The sequence below is a fragment of the Silene latifolia genome, chromosome 11, assembly GCF_048544455.1.
Source record: "Silene latifolia isolate original U9 population chromosome 11, ASM4854445v1, whole genome shotgun sequence".
NCBI classification, from domain to species: Eukaryota; Viridiplantae; Streptophyta; class Magnoliopsida; order Caryophyllales; family Caryophyllaceae; genus Silene; species Silene latifolia.
The window spans coordinates 64,227,036-64,236,578 of NC_133536.1; the positions used below are offsets into that span (position 1 = coordinate 64,227,036).

General features: G+C 39.3%; 1 non-coding gene across 1 annotated transcript; it reads right to left on the reverse strand.

The window, feature by feature from the left end:
• Positions 1-3,638: 3,638 nt before the first annotated feature.
• On the reverse strand, positions 3,639-3,745 carry LOC141616286 (small nucleolar RNA R71). Its single transcript, XR_012530641.1, has one exon. It is a non-coding gene; the product is annotated as a small nucleolar RNA R71 (small nucleolar RNA).
• Between the last annotated feature and the right edge of the window lie 5,798 nt (positions 3,746-9,543).

A 9,543-nucleotide genomic window follows, 5' to 3' on the forward strand; every position in this document is an offset into this window, starting at 1 on the left:
CAACGGTTATTTGTCCAGTAACCGTTGTTAAAGCAGTTTTTAACAACGGTTGCTTACCGTTGTTATTTATTGTTTATCCGTTGTGATAATATGTATATGGCGCAAATAATTTTTTGGTGGGAAACTTATGATAACGAGTTATATATAAATACCCGTTGTTATTGCTCTCAATTTTTTTTAAAATAAATACTGCATTACACAATCCTGCAGTACAAAATACTGCATTACAAAATCCTGCAAGAGCAGCAGCATACATTCATTTTATATATCATATTGAAACATCCTAAACTCATCAAATGCATATCTTGAACAAACAATCCTATTGCTCCAAGTCTTGATTGCAATGTTCAAAGATGTATTTGCCCCACAAGTCTCTCACCTCGTCGATTTGTTGCTTTGTGTACTCAGGGACACTTGGCTGGTTGATTATATACTACAAGTAAAAACATTAATGAATTATATGCAATGCAAACTCAACAATTAAACTAATGTATATATTTATGATGCCTTTAACAAAAATAAAACTAGAAGTAAACATCAATATAATGAAGCACATTATTACTAACCCGTTATGGAATAAGTATATATTTTCGCGTAATAATCTCCAACATGAAACGGCAAACGTAGTATCCACATTGTATGCTATCCGGCTGGCGAGGGACCTATATTACATTAAACAGACCACAAGATACCAACTTTAGCTACAGCAACACAATAAGATCAAATATTATCTCATTATACCCACCCACTTGGTTCATAAGTCAGATATTGGGCAAAGTAAGTGAGCCATCTAGAAAGGGTGATGTTTACAGCTATGTCGCCCTTCTTTCTGAAATACAGCTAAGATGAATGCAGGCTACTTGATGTACGCAGGCTACTTGATGAATGCAGGCTACTCAGAAACTTGATGAATGCAGGCTACTTGAGGAATGTAGGTCGCCCTTGTTTCTGATATTAGGCTACTCAGAAACTTTGAATAACAGGGAATTTAAAATAATAATATAGAAGTTGCTAAATCAGATAAGATTAATGCAGGCTACTTGACCTAATGACAGCAGGGAATGTTGATGATAAGAAGGCAGGCTACTTGACCTAATGACAGCAGGGAAGAGACAACAAGGAAGGCGGCTGATACATTACCCCAAATTACAAAACAAATAAAAAAAATAAACACCACGATTGATGTGACCATAATTTGAGCATATTTAGCCCCCTAATTAGCCTTGTTCCCATGCTTTTTAGTGGATATTTGGGTCATTTATTGTCTTTAGTCCTTTGTTTTGCATATTCTTTGAGGTTTTGTGTCCTTGGTAGGAAAGGAGTGCAAACCTTGCATTTTCATGGCAAAATAGAGCTAAATTGATTGAATTCAATGACCAAGCATCAAAGAGAAGACAAGACTAGAAGGCCTTTGTACATACTATAGTAGATGGGCAATGATGAGAAAAGATCCTTGCATCCCCGAGGAAATCCTCAAGGATTTTATGAAGAGAAAGGAAGAAAAGAAGAAAGGAAGAAGCATATGAAATCCGAGCGTCTTCCCCAGCTGGACGCCCGTCCAAAACCACCACAATCCGCCCGTCCACCCCAAGAATCCGCTCGGCCAAATCCTCCACAAACCGCCCGTCCCCGTGCCCTGGACGCTCGGATTGTGTGACAACTAAATCCGTCTTCTACATGTTCAATGAAGGATGCGCATATTTTTCCAAAGACCGGCGAAAATGAGACCGGAGTCTCTCTCGAGACCGGCGATTCCTCAAGGACTTAATCGTCATTTAAGCCCTTAGTTAACCCTAATTTATGTACCTAATCCCCACTATAAATACCCCATTAGTCTAATTAGATAAGCATGTTCTTCTTAGCAATCTTTAGTGTAGTTAATATCAATCAAATCTCTCTTTAATCTTGTAATCAACATTTAATCAAGTCTTAATACAAATTTCATTTCCTTAATCTCTCTTTTGTTCATCTTTCATTTTGGGTAATTGAAGATTATTTGGGTTATTATTGGGAGATTGACAACCTTCCAATCAATCATCAAGTACTTCTTTTATTTTGTGCTTTATTATTGGAATCATTAGTAGGTATAATCCTCTTAATCCCTTTTTAATTATTGTTAATTATCTTCATTTATTCATCATGTTTTACTTTGTTGGTATGATTGACAACCTTGCTAGCATGTTCAACATGATAATGAGTGAGTAGTTTCCTTAGCTAGGGTTAATGGGTAATTAGGGGAAACCAACATGGGGAATGATTCATGCTTAATTTAATATGTTTTCATAGTTTATTTGCTTGCTTGTTGTGATCTCAACTTATGCACATGTTATGTTTGATGAAATGCGAGCCTATGAATCATTGCATTTTTTACCCATCACCTATCCTTTCAATGAGACTTGTAAGACATAAACCAACTCGAGTCTCATTAGACCATGCATATAGTTGAGTAGGGAAGATTAAGTCGACTTGTAGGTGTTGTACAATCTAATTGATTCGGCTCCGGGACCCAAACTTTCCTAGGATTGTAAGATATAAACCAACTCGATCCATCACAACAATAATTGCTTGCTTATAATTTGAGAATATGTTTGTATGATCAATTCCCATGAATCCCCTATGACCCCATGACACCCTAGTGCCTTTTATCAATTGTTTACATCCCTTTTTAATCATCTTGCTTGTTTACTTTTATTGCTATTTAGTTTAGTGATCTTCTACTTCAAAACCCCAAATTGTGGCACCCCTAGACACCGCTAGTAGCAATTGAAAATCTCATCTCAATTCCCGTCCCTTGGGATCCGACCTTTACTTACCTCTTTACTTATTGTAGAGTTGTTTGTGGAGTTATAAATTGTGTTTTGGTCTAGGTGCTCCTAACGACAAGTACCGAAAACTAAACCCTCCAAGAGGTACCGACCAAAAATGGCGCCGTTGCCGGGGACGGTGTTAACTTGATTTAGATTTTCTTAAATTATTATTAGTTGTGTCTTTCTTTGCCTTGGGGAAGTAAAACTCCTCAAGGTTTGCTCTAATTATTTTCGAGTTGTTTGATATTTTGCATGTCTAGAAGATCACAAGGTAACTTGTTACCCTTTGATCACGAAATTGAAAGGACTTTGACAAACAATAGAAGACTTGCTAGGAGAACTTTGAAAGGTATTGGTGAGGTTGTAGATATTCAACCAAACACTATTGAGTTCATCAACCCTTTTGCAAGAGAAGGTGAGGAGAATCCAACACAAAATCCAACAATAAATCAACCCACAATGCCGAAATTTTCATCACATTCCGTACCCACTGAGGAGAACCTACCCAATGGTACTCCCACACCACAACATTTAACCGGAAATTTTATTGCCAAATCCGCATTTATCCAATTAGTCGAAAGAAGCCAATTTGGGGGGATGCCTAGTGAAGACCCTCATTCTCATATGGAGACTTTTTGTGACTATTGTGATGCGATTTCTCAAACCGGTGTAACTCAAGACCAAATTCAATGGGTCTTATTTCCTTTTTCTCTAATTGGCACCGCAAAACATTGGTTGAAAGTCCTTGATAAGGCTACTCTCGGAATTGATTCTTGGAAGAAGTTGGCTCTAGCTTTCTACAAAAAGTTCTATCCACCGGAAAAGACTAACATGCTAAGAGCTCAAATTACGGGCTTTAAGCAAAGAGATGAAGAATCTTTGTATGAAGCTTGGGAGCGATTCAAGGGAATTTGTCGCTCATGTCCTCATCATGGACTTAGCGAGTGGTTCTTGGTACAACAATTTTGGAATGGTCTTTACGAAGACTCAAGAAACATTCTCAACATGGGATCAAATGGAATGTTCACCGAAGTTGACGATAATCAAACTTGGAACAAGATTGAGGAAATGGCGGTCCACAACTCACAATATAGTAGACCTCGCAAGGCTACTAGAGGAGGAAAGCATGAAGTGGACTCCATTACTCAATTGGGTGCTCAACTTAGTGCTCACATTGATACCATCAACTTGAAGTTTGAAAAAGCTATGGCTAGGCTTGAAGAAGCCTCAAAATCTTCAAAGCATCATGTTAATGCCATGACGGCATCTTCATCAATCCCAAGTGGGATATGTGAGAATTGCGGAACTTTGGGACATGACCAAAGTGAATGTAGGGGAACAAATGAACAAGTAAATGCTTTTCAAGCATACAAGAGAGGTACCCCTTATTCCAACTATTACAATGAAAACACCAAATTCCACCCAAATCTCTCATACAAATGCCAAAATGTCCAAAACCCTCAACCAACATACACCCCACCTCCCATGAGAAACCAAAATCAAAGACCCTTTTACAACCAAAACCAAGGTTACCAAAATCAAACTCCATACAATCAACAAAATGACCAAGGTTTTGATGTTCAAAAAGCGGTCCTCCAAATGCAAAAGAATCAACAAGAGTTTTTCACTCAAATGCAAAAGGATAGTCAAGCAAAGGAAATCACCATCAACAACATCCTAGCCCACACCAAAATGTTGGAAACCCAATTGACTCAACTAGCATCTTCAAGCTCACAAAGACAAAAGGGGCAATTACCACCTCAAAGTAATCCCCCAAGTCATGAAACGGTTAGTGCCATTCACTTGAGAAGTGGTACGAGGTATGAAGCACAGAAGAAGCAAGTTGAGGATGAAGTTGTGGAGGCTAGTGACAAAGAAGAAATTGTGCAAAACTCCAAGGATGGAGAACCATCAAAAGAAGAATTTTCAAAGAAAAATGAAGACAAGGCCAAGGAGAAGGAGCCCATTGTGATTAGACTTCCTTTTCCAAGTCGTCAAGCCAAGCCCAAATTTGATGACCAACTTGGAAAATTTATGGAAATTGTGAAGAATTTGGAAGTCTCGATTCCTTTCACGGAATTAATCAATCACATGCCGGCCTATGCAAAATACATGAAAGACATCATTACAAAGAAGAAGTCGATCCGAAAGCTTGAGACCATCGCCTTCACTAAGGTGAGTAGTGCAATACTTCAAGGGAGTTCACCTCCAAAACTTAAAGATCCGGGAAGCTTCTCAATACCGTGTACCATTGGCGACACCAAGATCAACAAAGCCTTATGTGATATAGGGGCTAGTGTGAGTGTTATGCCGTATGACACGGCTGTCGCGTACCTGTCAAAAATAACCAACTGGCCAACTAACTAATATAGCTAGGGAAGTCGGGTCGAATCCACAGAGAGGTAGGAAATTGTCTGCTAGAACTAGGTTCGTCTAAGTAACCAAAATTGGGGGGTTGTAAGATGTGGTTTCTAACTAAGAGAATGAGAGAAAGAGAAATAAAGGAAGAGGGTTTAATAGATAAAAGGGAATAGCTAAGACAAGCGGTTCACCACAATCGTCCGGTCGAGTAATCTAGGTCCCAGATCAATGCAGTACAGTCTAAGGGGTAGCGAACGTCACCTTTCGGTCCTTAATTCACCCTAAAGTGTAAACAGTTTAACTTTCGTCCTCGCTGCAATACTCTATTGCTCGCCACTAGTCTCCCCCTTCCAACCTTTCGGTCCAGGTCAAGGTCCACTAAGAATAAGGGTCTAATTGCGTCGACTCAATTAGGCAATTACAATTATATGTAGCATTTTAACAACAGGGACGATACTAGCATTAACCCAGTAATTCGATTACTCTCCCTTCAAATCATGGATCCCCTATAGTCTTAGCATAGGGAATTAGCTACTCATAACTATCAGATTAACAATTACGATAACCAAACAATTCAAACTAAACATGGTGAATGATCTAATTGATTGAACAAGTAAGAAGAAAAGAAAGAAAAGGGATTAAAGCAATAAAAACGATTAAGGAATAAAATAGATTGATAATACCGAATTCGAATAGCAAAGTAGTGAACAAAGATCCGAAGAACTGTCAAAAGTAACAGTAGAAATGGACGTAGTAAAAGTGATGGGAGTCACGAAAATGCTCCCCTCAGTCTTATACTGTAAAAACATCTAAAACCTAATCTATGGACTGATTACAAAGCCCATAAAAGATTAGGCGGAAATAAACCAAAAACACACGAAATTCTCTCGATCGAGCAGAGAGATTACTCGATCGAACTCCAAGACACTCGATCGAGCTAGGGCAACCTCTCGATCGAGTACTGCTCACTGGACCTCCTCGATCGACTCCTTCAGCTGGTCGATCGAGCAGCTTTGAGTATGTAAAGCATTCGATCGAGCACAAAGGCACACGATCGAGCTATATAAGCGCATCAGGACTTGAATTCCTTCCTTGACTCAGCTCATACGTCCTCCAAGTGTAAGATTCCTAAACTCCGGCTCCTTATTTCCCATGAATGCATGCAAATGGGACAATTAAGGCTCGATTTAGCTCCTCCTCGGTCAATTCCTGCAAATTACAATAAACGGACCAAAGTAGCACATTCGGGGGTATTTGTAGCCAGATGCTACATAAAAAGCACAGAAATGCATGTAAAAATGAGGTGAAAACCTTATATAAAAGACACGCATCACCGTATTCGGTAAGTAAAAGGTTAGGGATGGGAGAGCTTAAATGCACCAATATCACAGTCCAAATGGCCGATAGATCGACGAAGACACCATTAGGGATATGGGAAGATGTTCCCGTAAGAGTTGGGAAATTTTTCATCCCGGTGGACTTTGTCATTGTTGACATGGAAGAAGACTCCAATATTCCAATCATTCTAGGTAGACCTTTCTTGCACACCGCGGGTGCGGTGATAGATGTGAAGCATGGAGAGCTCATTCTAGAAGTGGGAGATGAGAGCATAACTTTCAATCTTGACAAGACCATGAGAGCTCCCCATTTGCATGAACCATGTTTTATGGTTGATCATTATAGCCGAAAGGATGATAGGAAGAAGTCGGAATTCCAATGGAAGAAGAAAGTTGATGATGCTCCATCAAAAGAGAAAGTGAATTGTAACAAAGAGAGCTTGAAAAGCTCACCGAAGTCAAGCAATGAAGAGGATGGCCTCATTGGACAAAACAAGAAAGTGGGAGAGTTGTCTCTATCAACTCAAGAGATCTTTAGTGATCAAGTAGATGAAGTTTGCGGTCTTTGGGACGATGAGTTTGAAGGGATTTTCAATCCCTATATTGGTAATGCTATCGATCAAGACCAACATGAAAGACAACAAGGGCAAAGATCTATTGAGGATCTTTATCATGACAATGAACAAGCTTTTGACTACTTTTTCAAGGTGTTGAGTAACATCAACAACACCTTGGACATGCCCCCATGACATCTCACTAAGGATGAGATTTTGGTGGAGTCCTCTCTAAACCACCATTTGTAAATATCTCTAACTCCCTAACTTGCATTTTAATTCTTACATTGCATTTTTGTCATTTTCGGATTTTTATGCCTTGATCAAGATATTTATCATTTTTTGAGAGAAGTGAGGGAGGGACTAATGATTTTATTGATGTGTAGTGCTTTAACTTAGTGTGGGGATAACAATTGCCTAGGCTATTCATGCCTTTGTAGTGCCCCTACAATGAAGAACACGGGATTTGAAGAATGAAAATGATACGGGATATGCAAGTGCACGGATCGAACTGAATTCGGGTAGACCAGGTAGAACCCGAGCGTCCCTATGGGTAATCCGCTCGTCTTATGGGAATCCGAGCGTCTGTGGCAGAATCCGTCCATCCAAATGCGCTGCAAAATTGAAAATTTTGGTCTGTTAGAGAATCCGAGCGTCCCAGATGAGAAGACGCTCGTCTGAAAGAATCCGCTCGTCCTTGCAAGAAGACGCCCGTCTTTTTGCCAGTGCAGAATAACCAAATTCGCTGTAAAAGAATCCGCTCGTCTTTAAGGGAATCCGCTCGTCCTGAACTGCAAGAATCGGCTCGTCTTCACTGAAAGACGCTCGTCTTTAGGCGAGATTTCCTGAACCCAGATTGAGCAGAATCCGAGCGTCCCGAAGGGAATCCGCTCGTCTTCCCCCTGCAGTTTTGAAAATTTCGGGTGTTTTAAATACCCCTTCCCACATTCATTCATTCATTCATATATTCAAACACTACCCAAAAACCCCAAAACCCTCACCCTCTCCATCACCAAAAACAAGATTTCCTCAACCAAATTCAACAAAATCACATTCAAACTTCCTTACAACAACAATTAATCACTCCTTTTACAACAATAATCAATCCAAGTACCAAAATCTTCAACCTTTGAGTCGATTTTTGAAATACAAAGGCAAATCCTCTCATCTTAAAATCGATTTGGGTATAATTGGAAATTGAAGATTTTCAATCTTTTCTTGGTATAATCATCAATGGCAAGAACAAAAGGAGCAACAAAGGCACTCAAGGCAAAGACACTCTCAAAAAGGCAACAAAGCCTTCAAGCAAAGAAAGCTTCAATGGCTATGGTGGTTGCTAATGCAAACTTGGAAGTTCAACAACAACAAAATCCTCCCTTGGAAGCAACAACATCAACAACTCCGGAAATTGCTCAATTATCAAACTATCCGGAGGTAATTTTCATTTCTAACTCCCATAGGGATACATTTGCCAAGTATTGTAAGAAAGCCATTCTACCCACCAAATTCATATGTGAAGATGCCTTGAACAAATTGGGTGTCCTTGAACAAACAAAAGCCTTCTTTGAAGCCATGGGGTTGGGAAAATTTTTTACTACAAGAGATTTGACATACCCCTCCCTTACCTTGGAATTCTTAAGTTCATTAAAAGTGACTAAGGTAGAGTGATACGTGCATTTTATATAGTCTTTTTAGCCTATTTTATGCACGTATTTCTATGCTTTCATCGTGGTTTTATGCTACGAAATGCCCCGAATATGCTACTTTGGTGTATTTTGTCTTAATTGCAGGAATGGACCATAAAGTAGTGAAATCAAGCCTTTTACCGTCCGTTTTGCATGCATTTGGAGGAAGAGTGGATTTGGAGCGGGAATTATAGCTATCTTGGGATGCGTGAAGCTATTTCGGGAGCTAAAAGGACAAGTCAAAGTCAAGCTAACGTGAATTATGAGCTGCTGAAGTCAAGATCCACTCGATCGAGTGCTTTTCTAGTCGATCGAGTGGTTTTAGGATGAATAAATAGTCGATCGAGTAGTTTTTCTGGTCGATCGACCAGTTCAATAATAGCCTTTAGTCGATCGAGTAACTAAACAGTCGATCGAGCAGGTTTTAGGTGAGTTTACTCGATCGAGTAGTTTTATTCCACTCGATCGAGTGGATTCGCTATGGGCTGGGCTTTTTAGCTTTAATTCCGTTAATTAGGTTTAGCAATTCCTATTTTCTTATAAATAGGATGATTAGGACGACATTTAAGAGGCTCTCTCTCTTTTCTCCCCGGGACACTTTTATTACGTTACTTTGGCTACTGTTACTTTTGTTCTTCATTTCCGGATCTTTTAATTTAGTAATTCTTTCTTCCCTTCTCTCTTTAATTTAATGTTTATTGTTCTTATTTCTTTTATTCTAGTTTTCCCTATTCCCATGTCTAGCTAAATCCCCTTAGTATGTTAGGATTAGGGAAGCCGTGGTAGCAACATGTTATAA